The sequence below is a fragment of the Phoca vitulina genome, unplaced genomic scaffold (assembly GCF_004348235.1).
Source record: "Phoca vitulina isolate PV1807 unplaced genomic scaffold, GSC_HSeal_1.0 scaffold10, whole genome shotgun sequence".
Lineage (NCBI taxonomy): Eukaryota > Metazoa > Chordata > Mammalia > Carnivora > Phocidae > Phoca > Phoca vitulina.
This window is the reverse complement of record NW_022589713.1, coordinates 43,618,270-43,636,973: the sequence shown is the minus strand read 5'-3', so window position 1 is coordinate 43,636,973 and position 18,704 is coordinate 43,618,270.

Sequence of the window (18,704 nt, the reverse complement as noted above, 5' to 3'; positions counted from 1 at the left end):
TCTGCTGTTTTATGGGGTGCCTAGGTGGCTCAGTCATTAAGCATCTGCCTTTGGCTCAGGTCATGATCCCAGGGTTCTGGGATCGAGCCCCAATTGGGCTCCCTGCTCAGCAGGAGGCCTTCCTCTCCCTCTCCCACTCCCCCTGCTTGTGTTCCTGCTCTCGCTGTCTCTCTCTCTGTCAAATAAATGAATAAAATCTTTAAAAAAAAAATAAAAACCTGCTGTTTTTTTGACAAAACCACTTATATTAGAAATAAATAAAATTAAAAATTAGAAAGGAGATTTAATGAAAGATACAGAGGACATTTAAAAAATTTCAGGGAGGATGCCTGGGTGGCTCAGGTTTTTAAGCGTCTGCCTTCAGCTCAGGTCCTGGAATCGAGTCCTGCATCAGGCTCCCTGCTCAGCGGGGAGTCTGCTTCTCCCTCTGCCGTTCCCCCTGCTCTCTCTCGCTCTCTCTCAAATAAAATGAATAAATAAATAAATAAACATTTCCCCTTAAAAAAAACTTAAAAAAAAAGTTTCAGGGAATGAACCTGATGAAATGATTAATTGTTGAGAAAATGTAGAAATTACCAAAATTTACTCTAGAAGAAATAAGAATTCTAAACAGACCAATAATCAGAGAGGAAATTAAGAATGCCCCATCCCCTAATCACCAGGCCCAGATGGTTTCTCAGGTAAATGAATTCAAATGTTCAAGAAAGATAGAAATCCAACACTTAAATTGTCTCCAAGCACAAAAGAGAAGTGTTTCCACAGGAAGCCAAAATAACACGGGTACTTGAATCAGACAGAGCACAAGGAAGACACCTGACCTCATTTATGAACATTGATGTAAAAGTTGTAATAAAAATTAGCAACCAGTCTGAGCAGTATATTAACAAAATTATGAATGAAGGCTCAGTGAGATCCATTTTTAGTAAAGTTAGGGACAACAGTATAGTGTTAGGAATCATCAGCATAATTCACCCCAATAACAGATCAGAGGAGAAAAACTGTACGGTCGTCTCAAGGATTCAGAAACATCATCTGAAAAAAAATTCAATATTCATTCCTGATGAAATCTCTGGATAAAATAGAAATATATAGACACACCTTTTTTTTTTTAAGATTTATTTATTTGACAGAGAGAGACACAGCGAGAGAGGGAACACAAGCAGGGGGAGAGGGAGAGGGAGAAGCAGGCTTCCCGTGGAGCAGGGTGCCTGATGCAGGGCTTGATCCCAGGACTCTGGGATCATGACCTGAGCCGACTGAGCCACCCAGGCGCCCCTATATAGACACACCTTGACATAAGAAGGTTGTCTCCACCCCGAAAGTCAGGGAGTCGGGTTCATAGTGAAAAACTTCATAGCAGTATTTCCATTAAAGCAAGTGATCAGATGTGGCTTCTGAATTGACTGTTTTGGTTTTCTGGAAGTTTCAGCCTTTGCAAATCAAGCGGTTTATAAGTAAGGGATCGAACAACGGATGGGGGAGGGGAGGCAGGGACCCAGAAAAATCAACTGAAAAACTGTTAGAGATAATAAAATTCACTAAGGTAGTTAGGAAATATATAAAGTCATTAGCCTTTCTATTCACAAATAATGACAGATAATATTTTAAAAAGTCTCATTCATGAGAACAACAAAGAAGATAAGATACCTTAGCAATAAAAATTCTGCTAGATACCAGGGTTCAAGTAGTCCAGTTTGATGCCCTTGCACGGAGCCTGACATGGAAAAGAAAGATCGCTTTCTGACTCACTTCTCCATGGATTGAGTGACCAAACATCCTGGTTTGCCTGGGACTGTTCTGGTTTTGCAGGAAACCCCTCGCTAAAACATGAAATGGCCTGATTTTGGCAATGGGTATAAAGGTTGGAGGAAAAATACAAAATCTCTATGGTGGCCCTCAAAATAGGGACTGAAAGCAACATTGTATTTCATGTCAAGAAGATATATCTTTCTGTAGTTGCTGTTTGTATTTTTTCCCCTGAATGCTGGTGTTGACAGCCATGATTTGCTGTTCACAGTAGGAGAAAATTTATTGTTACATCTCTCCCAGTGAAGGGACTTAAGTATGCAATTTAGGTGCTTTGCAGTTGTAAGCATTAACAGTTTGTCTTTAATTTGCCTGTGGCTTAACTCTTGGGGATTGGATAGTGATAACACTAGGTTTATTTTAAACAACTTTATGGAGATATAATTCACATACCATAAAATTGACCTGTTTAAAGTGTACAATTCAGTGCTTTTTGGTATATTTATGGCGTTGTGTAGCTATCTCCACAATCTAATTTTGGAACACTTTCATCACCCCCAAAGAAAACCCTTACTCATTTGCAGCCACTCTTCCCCCCACCCCCATACATCATAGGCAAACACTCAACTATTTTCTGTCTCCATGGATTTGCCTATTTTGGACACTTCATATAAATAGGCTCATACACTATGTGACTTTTGTGATTACCTTATTTCACTTATCATAATGTTTTCAAAGTTCATCCATTTTCTAGCATTTATCAATACTTCACTCCTTATACTGAATAATATCCCATTGTATGGACATACCACATTGTATTTCACCATTCATTAGTTGATGGACATTTAAGTTGTTTCCATTTTTTGGCTATTGTGAATAATGCTGCTGTGAATGCTGCTATTTGTGTACAAATTTTTGTGTGAACATGTGTTTTCATTTCTCTTGGGTCTATACCCACAAGAGGAATTACTGGGAATTTTACCTCTTAAGGAGATACCAGAATGTTTTTCAAAGTAGTTGCTGCATTTTACATCCCTATCAGTATGTATGAGGGTTTCAATTTCTCCGCATTCTTACCAACACTTGTTATTTTTTGACTTTTTGATTATAGCTGTCCCAGTGGGTGTGAGGTAGTATCTCACTGTGGTTTTGATATGCATTTCCCTGATGTCTATGATGTTGAGCATCTTTTCATGGGTTTATTAGCCATTTGTAGATCTTTGGAGAAATGTCTATCTAGATCCTTTGCCTGATTTTCAACTGGGTTGTTTGTCTTTTTATTGTTGAATTGTAAACATTCTTTATCTATTTTTTCAAGTATCTTATCAGATGTATGATTTGCAAATAGTTTTTCTCATTCTGTGGATTGTCTTTTTTTTATTTTCTTGATGAAAAAAATTTTAGTAGTGACGAAGTCTCATTTATCTTTTCTTTGTCACTTTGTGATTTTGGTGTCATACTTACTAAATCACAGTCTTAACTCAGGTCATGAAGATTTACTGCTAATTTTTGAACGAGTTTTATAATTTTAGCTCTTACATTTAGGTGTATGATACATTCTGAGTTAATTTTGTATGTCGTATGAGACAGAAGTCCAATTTCATGTTTTGATGTGGATTCCAGTTGTCCCAGCACCATTTGTTGAAAAGACTATTCTTTCCCCCATTGAATTGTCTTGGCACTCATGTTTAAAATCAATTGACTGTAAATGTAAGGTTTATTTATAGACTCTTGATTCTATACCATTGATTTATATGTCTATTCTTATAGCAGTACCAATATGTCTTAATTACTATAGCTTTATAGTAATATAAAGCTATAAATTTCAAACTTACATTTTGAAATCTGAGTGGGTGAGTTCTGCACCTTTGTTCTTTCAATTCAAGATTGTTTTAGTTATTATGAATCCATTGCATATAAATCCATTACATATAAATTTTCAGATTTTCTTGTCAATTTCTGCAAAAAAGTCATCTGATATTTTTTTATAGGGATTACACTAAATCTGCAGATCAATTTGGGGAGTATTGCCATAGTAACAATATTAAGCCTTTTGACCCATGGATGTGGATGCATTTAGGTCTTTAATTTTTTTTTACAATATTTTATGTAACTTTTGGTGAACAAATCTTGCACTTCTTTATTAAATTTATTCCAAAGTATTTTATTCATTTTCATGCTACTACAAATAAAATTGTATTCTTAATTTCATTTTCAGATTTCTTATTGCAAGTGTATACAAATACCTTTGATTTCTGTATATTGATCTTATATCTGCAATCTTGCTGAACTTATTTATTAGTACTAGTAGTGTTTTTTTTCTGGATTTCTTGTGATTTTTTTAAAAGATTTTATTTATTTATTTGACAGAGAGAGAGCACAAGCAGGGGGAGTGGCAGAGGGAGAGGGAGAAGCAGGCTCCCCGCTGAGCAGAGAGCCCAATATGGGGCTCAATCCCAGAACCCTAGGATCATGACCTGAGCCGAAGGCAGATGCTTAACGACTGAGCCACCCAGGCGCCCCTCTTGTGATTTTCTAAATACAACATAATGTCATTTACAAATAGAAATAACTTAACCTCTTTCTTTCTAATCTAGATACATTTATTTCATTTTCTTGCTTAATTGCCCTAGCTGGACCCTACAGTACAATGTCGAATAGCAGTGACAAGAGTGGACATCTTTGCCCTGTTCCTGATCTTAAGAAGAGATAATTCAGTCTTTTACCTTTACATATGATGTTAATTGTGGGTTGTTTTTTTTTTTTTAAGATGTCCTTTATCAGGTTGAAGAATTTCCTTTCTATTTGTGTTTTGCTGAATTTCTTTTTTTAAATCATGAAGTGGTGTTGGATTTTGTCAAATGTTTTTTCTGTGTTTATTAAAATGATCATGTGGTTTTTGTTCTTCATTTTATTAATGTATACTTAATTGATTACATAGTTTGATTTTTAGATACTAAAACAACTTTGTATTCCTGAGATAAAGTCTACTTTGTCACATTTACATGTTGCTGGATTCTGTTTTGCTAATTTCTTTGGAGAAATTTTCATCTCTATTTATGAAGAATATTTGTCTGTAGTTTTCTTTTCTTATGAAGTCTTTGCTGGTTTTGGTGTTGGTGAAATACTGTCCTATAGCAAGATTTGGGAAGTATTCTCTCCTCTTCTATTTTTTTTAAAGATTTTATTTATTTATTTATTTATTTATTTATTTATTTATTTATTTATGAGAGAGAGTGAGAGCAGTAGAGGAGCAGAGGGAGAGGAACAAGCAGATTCCCCAATGAGTGTGGAGCCTGGTGAAGGGCTCCATCTCACGACCCTGAGATCACTACCTGAGCCAAAATCAAGAGTCAGACACTTAACCAACTGAGCTATTCAGGTACCCCTCCTCTTCTATTTTTTGGGAAGATTTTGTGAAACATTGGTATTAATTCTTTTTCAAATATTTGGTAGAATTCACCAATAAAGCAACCTGAATCTGGACCTTTCTTTGTGGAAAAATTTAAAATTAGTAATCCAATCTCTTTACTTGTTACAGATCTACTCAGATTTCATGTTTCTTCTGGAGTCAGTTTTGGTAGTTTGTGTCTTTCTAAGAATTTGTTCAATGTTGCAAGGCTTTGGTTAATCTACAGAGTTATGAAAATTTTGATTTTAACATTTGTTTTTTGCCATTGTTTTAATTGTTTTCTGAGGAGTAAATTTATGGAGGTCCTCACTCAGGCAGTCTGGAAGTCTCACCTACTTTAATTGTTAACATTGTGATTCGTGTGGCCATGTTTTCTAAGAGTTTAGATAATAAAATGTGGACAATTACAATATAAATGCCAGTATAACTCAGATATCATCTGAAAAGAAGGCTAGTTGACTATGTAGTTTTTAAAAAAATACTTTATTTATTTATTTGAGAGAGAGAGAGCACAAGTGGGAGAGGAGGGGCAGAGGTAGAGGAAGAAGCAGACTGCCTGCTGAGCAAGGAGCCCGGCCTGGGGCTGGATCCCAGGACCCTGAGATCATGACCAGAGCAAAAGGCAGATTCTTAACCCACTGTGCTATCCAGGTGTCCCTGTAGTTTTAATGATAGATGGAAAGACACAACTATCTGGATTAGGGAGGTAAAAAAAATCAAAACATAGCATACTACCCAATATGTAGAAAGAATTTTGGATCGCACATAGTGGAGAAAGGGATGTGAAAACACAGATGGAGACGGAATCTCCCATGTGTGGGATGAGACAGACAAATGCTTGTAGTCTCATCAAATGTTTCTTCATCTCCAGACAATGCAATAAAGCTTACTTGAAAAAAGGCACCTGCTGAATTGACTTGGGCATACCACACAGACAAACACACGTTATCTTGTTGTTCCCTTGAGTGCTTGATGAAATTGAATGAAGTTTCATTTCTTGATCCGGAGATTGCAGTGAACATGCCCTGTGGGTGAACCAAAGGGGCCTGTTTTAAACTTGAAGTATAGTTGCGACACAATACTACATTAGTTTCAGGTGTACAACAGTGATTTGATGAGTCTATACATTATGCTGTGCTCACAAGTGTAGCCACCATCTGTCACCGTACAGTGCCATTACAATACCATTGTCTATATTCCCTATGCTGCACCTTGACTTACTCATTCTATAACTGGAAGTCTGTACCTCCCACAGTCCCTTACCCCTTTTGCCCATCCTCCCATCCAAAGGGTAAATTTTGCTAACAGATGTATTAGCCCCTTATACTGTGGTGGGGATTCTGTCAGCTCTGATCAACAATCATACTTTCTACAGTGTATGAATGGCTGCATTTTATTACAAAAGACAACAATGACAAGTTACAGGAATTAGTTTCTAGTCTTCAAAAATGTCTATCCATTTTGTAACGCAGACTTGTTTTGGAGAGCTGGAAGCTAATTCTTGTAAGTCTAAAACCCTGTTTCCTGTTGTGAGTAAAATACTAAGTGTTTCATGTCAACCACTTAGGCTGAGACTTGAGGGTGTATTTAGCTTGATGTCATCACATTGCATTGACACAGGAATCAATGCAGTGTGCATTTGATAAGAGCAGAACTTCAAGTTAAAATAAATTTTACATTTGATTGTATTCAGTTTTACCATTACATAAAATAAGAGAAACATATCCTAAAGGCTGCAGATAGTTCAGAGAAACATTATAGAAAAAGGAAACACAAAGAGTAAAAAATATCCTATTTTATCATGGGACAAAAAGAAATGTGCTTATTTTTATCTTGTATTAAATACAGGTAATATCTGTTTAACTAGTCCAATTGTGTTGTTCTTTTTAAAAAAGCCTTACATTTGCGTATCTTAAGAATATGTAATAACATAGCCTGTGAAATTTAAATATCAATCAAAAAGTGTTTTTAAAAAATAGTTTAAGTAACTTGCTCTATCAGGACAGAAAGAAACATACAAAAATATTGTTACATTCTCATTCATATTTATTTTATTTGTGCTACTATTGATGGCTACTAATTGTCACTGTTAGCAAGTCTTATTGTTGTGTTTAATAATATGTAACAGAAAAGTAAACAATATGACATGATATATAATTTCAAATAAATTTCATATTTTTATATTAAAGTAGAAAACAAGTATATTTGTATTTATTATATACTATATTATTATTATATTTGATTTCATGTGCCTGTGTCCTGAGTTGCTTCTCTACAAAGTGGCTAATAAACACAAACCACACAAAAGCCTGGGCATTTTAGGGATTCCCGTGCTCCAGGGCCAGTGGTGGAAAAGATACAACCACCCTGCCCATCTCTGCCAGGGGCTGGCAGTGTCCATCCCGAGGCTAGGGCAACAGCAGTAGCTGGTGGGAAACTCTGGTGCCCAGGGAGAAATTGTAGGGCAGTGTACCTACAGGAAATGAGCCCATGGGTTGCCTCCTGGTGACTCTCAGAAATATGGGTGGGTTGGAGGCCTTTAGAAGGGAAACTAAGATCTTCAAGAAACAAGTATGGTCAACCACCAGCAAATTTTGGTTGTTGATGTTAGTGTGACTGTATTCATCTGTTTGGGTTAGCATAACAGGGTAACACAGAATGAGTGGCTTAAACAATACAGATTAATTTTCTCATAGTTCTCGAGGCTAGAAGTCCAAGATCAAGGTGCTGGCAGGATTTCTTCTGAGTCCTCTCTTTTGGCTTGCGCATGACTGTGTTCTCACTCTGTGCCCACATGACCTTTCCTTTGTGAGTGCACAGGGAGAGAGAGAGATCTCTGATGTCTCTCCCTCTTCTTAGAAGGACACCAGTCCTATTGGATTAGAATCACACCCTTATGACATCAATTAACCTTAATTACCTTCTTAAAGCTCTTTCCCCAAATAGAGTGACATTAGGGGTTAGGGCTTCAACACATGAATTTTAGGGGGACATAGTTCAATCCATAATGGTGACCCTCATTGGCACGCACAGGCAGGCAGAGCCTATAGAGAAGAAAACAGAAATGAGATCCAACGAGAAAGGAGGCCACTTCAAGAGATGTCAGTAGTTACACTCTCATTTAATTATACAAATTCTCAGATGGATCCCACAAAGAAAACCCAGCTATCTGTTATCTATAAGAAATGCATGGGGCTGCAGAAGCAAGGTGGGGATTGAAGAGATAGAATGGAAGATAAAGATACAAAAAGAAGAGAACTTATCTTGCTTCGTGGAGAAGCACACGAGGAGACCAGTGGGCTATGGCCCAAGAACTCGGCCAGAAGTAGATTGTGTATTCATATTCATGTACAAGAAAAAGATTGAAGTTAAAAGAATGGGCACATTTATGTCATCCAAGTGCAAATGAAAAGAGACCAGGGTTCACAACATTGATCTTAGAAAAAATATGACTGTAGATGACAAATACACTGAAAAGGACCAATAAGATAATTTAATCAATTTAACAATGCAAGGTACAGTCAAGATAAGTATCTAGGTATGTATTTGTCTATCTGTCCTTTTTACAGTGAAAAACTGTAATTAGTGTCTCCCAAATCTTGAGAGATTAGACAAATCATTAATTTTGATAGGATTTGAATAATAAAATCAATAAAGTTTATTTAATGAGAATCCAAGGAACTTTGTGTTCTTTCAATAAAGAATATACATTCTGTTTTATTGTCTATAGAGCACATGCATACACACCCCCCCACACACACACACTATCCTGTATTCTTTGTTCACAGTATCATGAAAGTTGAAAATAATAACCAAAAAAACCTCTAAATAGTTGGGAATTTAAAACAAATGCTTTCCTAAATAACTCTTGGGTTGAAAAGAAAATAAAAACTGTAATTATATAACATAGCAACATTTGTGGACTAGGTCCTGAAGCTTTACCGAATGGGAAATCAGTAGCCTTAAATTCTGTCATTAATAAACAGAATGAAAATAAACGAGCTTCTGATTCCATTCAACAAGTTATATAAAGAACATCAAATGGAGAAAAGAAATTAATGATGATAAAATGCAGAAATTAATTAATAAGTAAGCAGAAAAGCAGCAGAGCTGATAAATACCTCTGAAAGCTGCTTTCTTTTTTTTTTTAAAGAAAAAGAATAAAATAGAAAATATGCTGACCACAAAGGCTGAAGAGAGAAAACACAAACTCATGAAATTATGAATTAATAAAGGATGCCCCAAGTGGCATTCAACAAAATTGTGGTTCTAAATTTGCATGAAGATCTAGTCCCTTCATTTTACTGTAGGATTCTTTCGTCTGGCTTGTAAACATATCACAGTACGTTTATCTGTTCTCCTGTTGGTAGACATGTGGATTGTTTCCTGTTTTTTGGCTCCAACAAACAACACTACAATGGGCATTGTTGTGCATAGACCTTATGCATGTGTGTAAGAGTTCTGCTAAAGCAGTAATTCTCAAGGTGTGGTCTCTGGAGAAGCAGCGACAGTATCATCTGGGACCCAGTACGTGATGCAAATTCTCAGGCCCTGCTCCAGACCTAATGAATCGGGAACTTTAAGGCTGGGTCCCAGCAATCTGTGTTCTAATAAGCCTTCCAGGTGATTCTGACAGATGGTCTGGTTTGGGAAGCATTGCTTTAGAAGAGGGATCATCGGATTGTAGGGTCAGCGCTCCTTTTTTTAAAAAAAATATATAGGATATTACCAGTATGCTCTCCTAAGGGCTCTGCCAATTTATACTTTCTTTAGTGGTGTAAAAAAAGTTTGGTCATCTGTATACAGTCTTGCAGTCACTTGGTCCTTATGAAACTTTCCAAATGTCAAACCAATAAGTGTGAAACAGTCCCTCATTGTTTTAGTTTGCATTTCTTTGGTAACTAGTGAAGTTAAGCACCTTATCCTTGGCTTTTTGATGATTTAGTTTTCTTCTTCTGTGAATTGCTTGCTTGTATTGTTTGACTGTTTTCCTATTGAGTAGATGATCTCTTTCTAAATGACATGCAGAAGTTCTTTGTATTTTCAGGCATGTGCATTGCAAATATCTTTTCCCTGTCTATAGCTTATCTTTTCACTTTAATTATAGTGATTATAATTATATAATACAAAAGTTTTGCCTTTTATATGGTAATAAAATTTATCAAACTTTTCTTTCTTTCTCTCTTTTTCTATTTTTGCCCTACTTTGTGGGGTTTTGGGGGACATTGAATCTTGTAGAAGAAATTCTCCTTAAAAAAAAAAAAAAGAAATCCTCCTTGACCATAAAGGCATTTTTCCTACTTTTCTCATAAAATGGGGACAGCCTGAGAAAAGGTTAGTAAACTCTTAATATGAATATACAATCTACTTCTGGCCAAGTTCTTGGGCCATAGCCCACTGGCCTCCTCGTGTGCTTCTCCACGAAGCAAGAAAAGTTCTCTTCTTTTTGTATCTTTATTTTCCATTCTATCTCCTCTTTCCCCACCTTGCTTCTGCAGCCCCATCTTTCCACATCCAGGCAGAGACTGCAAATCCCAGACGCTAACTGGGTATGTGTGATGGCTGAGGGGATGGTGGTGGTCGTGAAGTTCATACTGAAAATGATGTAATGGGTTCTAACAGGTGTAATATCCACCAGAGAAGCACCATTGGCCATATGGAGAACACAGATGATAGAAGTCCACACAGAGCATTGTAGTTTTTCATGTAGTTTTCATTTTCTGCTTGTGTTCCCTCTCTCGCTGTGTCTCTCTCTGTCAAATAAATAAATAAAATCTTAGAAAAAAAAAATCCTATAAAGGGTCATGCAGAGCAACAACAACGAAAAACCCAGCAGAGCTCATCTTTTTAGGGCTCAGGGTCAGAAAATTCTGGAGTATCACGTGTAAGGCTTTGAAAAAAAGTGATCCACGAATTTCATTCCCCATAAAGTGTCTTTATGTGCAAAGGCACATGACTTTACCAGATAAATAGATCCTTCAAAATAGATCCAATCCATGTATCCTTCTTGTAGAAACTACTAGTTCTACCCAACAAGAGAAGATGAAAAACAAGAGCTCAGGTATAAACGAGTTTAAATCTAGAGAAAGCTAAATAATTGATGTGCACAAATTATACAACAGAATAAGCCAAAGGAGCTTTTGCGGAATAAAGAGGCAGTGAGTACAGCGCAGAGATTGAAGAACTCCTGGCAACCTGGGTGAGGCTTAGAGACCATGTGCATTTTTTTTTTTTACTTCTTTGAGAGAAGTACACCTCACATTTTCAAAAGCATATTATACAAATAACTTTAAAAAGATCACCATTTCAAATGATACAAAGCTTTCGCAATTCTGTAAGATGAAGGTGAATAACCTAATAGGAAATTTCTCAAAAATGAAAAGACAAGTCAAAAAAGGAAGATGAAAAATGTAATTAAACATGCAAAATAAAAAAACCAAATAGTTATTTTTACCCTCCCAAAATGAAGAGGGCTAAAAAAGGGAAAAGATACTATCTGGCTTTCGCAAGGGTGAGAAGAAATGTACGTCGCTTATGCAATGTTTATAGAAATGTAAATTGGACTGATTTTCCTGGAGGGCAATTTGGCAACATATGCCAAATGCCTTGCAAGTAGGCATGCTGTTTGACTCAATAATTCCACTTCTAGGAATTTTTCCTTGTGCTTTTCCTTCATAGTACTTGCCTTGTTTTTTTTTAATCGGTTTTTAATTATATATTTATTTGTGTGATTATATGATTAATGGTTATTTCCATAAAGGCAGAGATTAGTCTGTTTGTACTTACTATTTGCGCTAGCACTCAGCACATCCTTGGAAGAATAAACAAAAATTTTTTTGGAGAAAAGATACACATACACGCACATGCTGTAAGACCATTTTCAGTGAGTTAGGGCACAGGCAGAGGTACGCTGGAGCTGGCTCACGCCAGTTTTTCTGAATCTTGATTGTAGCAATGGTTGCACAAAGCTGTACATGTGTTAAAATTCATAAAACTGTCAATTTTATGATGTGTCCATTTTTAAAAAAATAATAAAAAAGAAGTTATCATATTCTCACAATTCATCACTTCTTATTTTACTACATTTTATTATTCTGATGTTCTTGAGGTTATTTACGTGTATTGTATCTTATGGTGAAAATACTGTATAAATGTGTGTTCATGCCAATCTCTCCCCAACTCCGTGTTGAGTGACATCACTATGGTATCTTGAAATTGGCCATGGCGGGAGGATGTATGTCACAGAAATTGGCAAATGCCACATATCAGGGCTTTTCTCCTTGGAGAGCCAGTTGTTAAAAATTTACCAGCTCACTCCCCATTTTGGGCCCAGGCTTTCGACACAGAAGTTCCTTGAGTATTTGGAACTTGGACCCTGTGGGTGGAAGGTGATGGGAGGGCAGGTGGGCAGAGCACCTCCATCTGCTTCTCTGTTTGTACCCATGAATATACATAGGAGTAGAGGAGCTGTCTGGGGAAATGTAACAGAGGCCTAACATTTTCCCTTTTCAGGCAAAGGTATTAAAATTTATCTGAGGACAGGGATCAGTCTGTGGAGGCCACCGGCTAGGAAAGGGTGCAATACCCCCGTGGTGAGCACAGGTAATTCACCCATTCCCAGCTGCGGAGTATTGGCGGCTAATGGCTCACAGCTGCCCTCTTCTTCCGAGAATTGCCCTCAGCTGACCAGAAGCTGCCTTGCCTGGAAGGTCATGCTCCCCATTCCTCCTCTGGGGACAGCCCCTAGCCTGGAGGCATCTGGCATGAGGTATAACAGGTTGGACCCCTTTATCCCCAGGTGGGTGAACCCGGTGGTGCTTCCCCTGGGATCAGGCAGAAGCGGACTCAGCCGAGACCACATCCTGGCTTAGCTCCTTCTCTGCCAGGTGCTCCTTCCCTCCCTTCTCCTGAGAGTGCTCTTCAACAAATTAATCGGCCAAGAACCCCCAATTTCAGGCTCTGTTTCTGGGTATCCTGACCTCAGATAAAAGCAAGAGAGATTTTATTGGGAGGGTAGGTGATGACTTGACTGGAATTGGGGCATGTGTTGGCTTCCAGGTCTGCCCTGGTAATCCCAACACAGTTATCCTGGTGGGGTCATTCATGCTCTGAGGAAGCAGCCATGTGAAGGAACCCAAGATCTGAAATTTGAAAGACCAGGTCACTTCCGTCACGGAGTACACTTACCTGAACAGAACACTGACATGGGAACATGCTTCCCACCCCTCTGGGACCCCTGTAAGCTGGGCAGAGACCCAGGAATGCAGGCTCAGCAGGATTGGGATGTCTGTAGATTCCCTGGCTTCAGGAAGCAGCGATAATAAGCCTCAGGATTTGTGGGGACTAGTGGAGGTCAGGTGCAGAGACGCCTAGAACTGGTAGCCAAGGTGGGATCTTGTCTCTGGGCCCTGTTGGGCTGTTAACAAACAGTGGATGGGGCCCCTGGCATCACCAGGAGTAGAAGAGGCCATAATGGGAAGAAGCTGCAATAGTGTTGATGTGTGCACATTAAAAAAAAGAAAAAAGTCTTCTGATTTCATCGGGGGGAGGTCAATGGTGTTTCTGCTTCAGTGCTGAGTGAGATACACTGGGAATGAAGGAGGAGCCCTAGGGAGTTTTGCACCTACTCATCAACAGATATTATCAAGTCAACCATGTGTCAGGCGCTGTTCCACATTATCTTTGGTGATGTTCCCTGGAAACAGGTTATGTGGCAGCAGTTAGCGTGCAGGAGGTTGTCTGGGGAGGATTCTCAGAAACAGTCTCAGTAGGGGAGTTAAGGAGGCAGGACTGGGCAGAGGGAAGTGAACCATGATGCAACCACTTCATGGGTCTTACCTAGTCCAGCGGGGAGCTCTTACAACTGGAATGGCCCTTTGGAGTCATTCCAAGTTGGGGTAAGGGGGCTGGGCCTTTGTACCCCCAAACGTACAGGTCGCTGATGTGGGCTACCTCTGTGGAGGAATTGTAACCTCGGAAGAGGCACTCCCTTTGGTTGAAGGTTATTCCTGAAGAAGGGCTGATCTGTGAGCCAACACTCTGAGCAGATTGGCTAATGAGAATCTCGCCTTGAACTTGAGATTTGGGCAGCAGACCATGTCATCCACTGCATAGATCCGAGGGATGCAACAATGATCAAAAGAGACAAAATCCCTGCTTCATGGAGATTATATTCTAATGAAGGGAGACAGATCATAAATAAACAAGATGAACATGAAAATTTTTATCACAGTGATCATCTCTGGGTGGTTAAGTTCATAAGTGATTTTAATTTTTCTTTTATTCTTGCTTAGGGGCATTTCCTAAGCATTCAGTAATAAACATGTGTTACTTAGACCATGAAAACACAAAAGTTATTTAAAAAAATTTTTGGAAGGATGTATGGGTGAGGATAGTCAAGATTAATTTTTTTTTTTTAAAATATTTTATTTATTTGGCAGAGAGAGACACAGTGAGAGAGGGAACACAAGCAGGGGGAGTGGGAGAGGGAGAAGCAGGCTTCCCGCCGAGCAGGGAGCCTGATGTGGGGCTCGATCCCAGGACCCTGGGATCATGACCTGAGCCGAAGGCAGCCGCTTAACGACTGAGCCACCCAGGCGCCCCAAGATTAATTTTGATTATGTAGACTCATCAGGGGAACTTGTCCTATCAAGGTGCTTAAATGATAAGACGTAGCACTAGACGGGCAGAGCAATGAAGCCAGAGATTGCACGAAGGGACCACACCCCATGTGACAATTTGGTCTGTGATGCAGGTGGCATCGTAGCAGAGTGTTTAGGATTTGGGAGTCAGAAGGTCTAGGTTGCTGGCTGTCTTCCCGCTTAACCTCTGTGAGGCTGTTCCCAGATCTGCAGAGTGTTGTGAAGTTCATAGCAAGTGACATATGCCGGCCTGTGAGAAAGGATCTAGCACAATTCAGAGCAGATAACAAGTGCTGATAAATGGTAGTGGGGATGATTATTAATAAAATCACTAAGATTCACTCTCAGCAGATTAAAATATTATGTCAAAAAGGGAAAGTACATTCCAGGTGAATTACAGAATTACCTGTAAAAAAATGTATCACTACATTCCAAATGAGTTTAAGAATTTTGAAAAAAAAAATACCCTTACATTGATATTTAAATGCCCCTAAATCAAAAATGCTAAAATTATAGCTTTACATGCGCTTTAACAAAAAAATAAAAGGTAAGAAATGGAATTTGGGTACCATTAGAAGTCTCCTCACAAAGGGCAGACTTTTCCCTGCAGAATCAATTTGCTTCCCTCCATTCTGATAGAAGCAGGGGCTTTGCCTCTTGTTTGGAAATTCCTTCGAAATATCTGTTTAGAATTCTGCAGTCACAGCCTGCCATTTCCCTCCGCTCCTGCCTCATACTTTACAGCACCCAAAGCTCCCCTAATAGGAACCATCTCCAGAGACATTATCTGACCTCCTCCATCTGAGATCTAATAACTCGGAGAGTTTTACACCATGATCCGAGGAAATATTTTACCTAGCAATTTACCAAGTTTTACAGAACCATTTTCCCAAACACTGACAGCGCTCTGTGAAGGATAAGTAAGATAAGTATAGAAAATTGCAGAGATGAACCAAACATCCAATGACTTCACAGATGGATCATTACCAGACCCTCATGAAATCTTGTTTATCTTGTTAAAGATAAATTAGTTAGAAACGGGCAAAATGGTTTTGATAAAATAACTGTATTTGGCATATGTTGGCTCTGACCTTCAAAAGCACTTCAAGTCATTCATCTGTTTTAGTTTTCTGGTTTTCACTAGCTCCTCATGAAAAAATGAACATGAAAAAATAATTTTGTATATCACCATTGTTATATTTATTATTATACATCACTTTTTGAGTATAAGAGTTGTATATTACAGAAAAGTATGAAAATAAGGAAAAGGGAAAAGAGGGGGACAATCAATATTAATCTCATGAAACAGATATAACCATTACTAATATTTGAGGATATTTCTTCTATTTTGTTTTCCATCTACACAGAGATGCAACATAATTGGGATAAACACCGCACTTTGAGGAGGCAATCTGCCTTTTTAAAATTGAAGATTCTATAGTAAACTTACTTCCTTTACATTGTATTCAAGAACCTGGTTTTTAGAGATGCAATGTACCCTTCTACTGAGTTGTTGTAATTTATCCAAGTGATTCCTTATATTTGGACATGCAGGTGGTTTTTGATTTATTACTACCATAAGTAACTTTCTTGTTACTCTTTATCATTGGATTTATTATTATTTCCCCAAGGTAATTCCTAGTGGAATTACTGGTCAGAAGGCATGAACATCTTTAAGGTTTTTTTTATACGTTAATGGTCCCTCTCTGCACCTCAGTTTCCATATTGTAAAATGGGATAACAATAATAGCAACCCCACATGATTGTTGAGAACATCAAGTGAGACAATTTATTGCAAGTTTGTAGCAAACTATGAAGTAGTGTACAGAGTTTATTATCATTAATCATTCCATTCTGTCCCATTCCAATCCACACCAGTTGGTTCCCAGGCAGGCTAATTAGCCGCATCCTCTCTCAAGCTTGCCGAACACAAAGGCAGAACATTAGTAAGTTTCTGGGTAGCCAGCAGCTGCTGGGGTGCAAAGCAGGCGGTTTATTCCCTTGGGAAGTTGCCAGGGCTTTTGCTCCATTTCCCTCCCTGTGTTATCTGCTACAGTGATGTTATGAGCTAGAACAGAGCAGTTTGGGGATTGGTAAAAACTTGCCTGCTTTCTGCCCTTGCAAACCCAAAAATTCAATCCAGCTCGGAGAAGTCTGGCAAGGCTTCCCGGAATCAGGAAGAGTGACGAATAAATACGGTGTTTTATTTTTTAATGGAGCCTTCAACTTCCTGAATATACTTCGAATACGTATTTATGTGCACAGGCACACGCGTACGTGCACCACATGCATCATTACCAAGATTGACATCAGTTTTGGGGCGAGGGTCTCAGGGCCAAGGCCAGCTCAGCCAGGCTCAACCCCAGTGGCGGCTGAGTCTACACGGGGAGGTGAGGAAACAAAGTGAACAGACACCAGCAGAAGCCTTCTGAAGGTTGTCTCCGCCCTCAGAACACTCCGACCATAAACGGTCTAGGGGATAATGGGCTTCAAGCAACACAATGAAGCAAAACGGAAAAGAAATGCAGGCCAGTTAAATAAAGTTGAAACGACTGGTGTGCTGGGGGACAGCAATGGCTCACAAGGAGAATCTCGTTTCATCTCTCATTTGCATATGGAGAAGATTGATTTTCTACGGCTAATCCAAATTTATGACACATCAGGTGATATTTAAAGGACTCAATGGAGCATTTAATAGCCAAACATTTTTCCTGATTAGTACCCACTTGACCTGGTGACCCAGAGATGAATGCTGATCACCCTGCCCCCGACCCCCATCCATCCAATGGCTGTGAGTAGAATGGCTGCCAAGCCTGCAGCAGATAAACAGACCAGACTGTAGTTGGAGTGTCCAGACATTTAGAAGTCTGGTACTCTCCAAGGGTGGGCAGGGATTGAGGGGGAAGCTGGTGGGTTTGTCCCTTTTTCATAATTAGACATGTCAGGGACTTTATAGCTTTCATGCCCCTAGTCTCATTTATGCAGAATATGTCCACAGAGCATTCATTCATTCATTATGTGCCATCATCTTTCTTATACGTAATCTTAATAATCTTAATAGATAGAGATTCTCAATCTCAACTGATAGATGAGAAAACTAAGTCTCAGGGAAGTTAGGTAATTGGCCTAATCACCTAGCTAGTAAGTGGTGGGGCCAGGATTGAAACTCAATTCACGTGACTCCAAAGCTCAGACTCTGTCCAGTTCAACACTGCTCACCAAAGACTCATGGATCATTGGCTTGGGTAGTAGCTGGATCCGAGTAGAAACTATCAGGGGTCTGGGTCAAGGCACAGAAGAGAGAATAGCCAGAGGCAGGCCAGAGTCTCTGCATGAACTGGGAACCGGATGTTGCGAAATTTTGATCATGGCTTTTGCTTCTTCACAGCATCCATCTGGGGAGCAGGGAAGGGCATTCACTGGTCACAGAGCTTGTGTCAATCATCCAGCATGAGTAACTCCGTTGCTCCATCATCTGTGGGCCTATCAACAAGGGGGCTTCGCTAGGGATAAACTTACCCAACTCTTAGTTTCACATCAGCAAAGGTGATTTATCCTACCAAGGTGGAAATGGACTTGTTTGTACTCAGGAAGCCTATGTGGCCCTCATTAAAGATTTCAGGAGTGTATTATTTATCTATGGATGCATAAGAAACCACCCACGTAATTTGGTGGTGTAATACAATAACCATTTTTTCCCTCATAATTCTGTAGGTCGACAATTTGGGCTGGGCTCAGCGAGGCCGTTCTTCTGCTGGTCTGTCAGAGGACACTCACGTGGCTGCTGTACCCGGCAGCTCCGCCAGGACTGGGTGATCTCACGTGACTCTGGCTACTGGTATGGCTCGTGGCTGGACCTCACTCTCCATCTCTGCATCCTCCGGCCAGCTAGCTTGGGCTCCTTC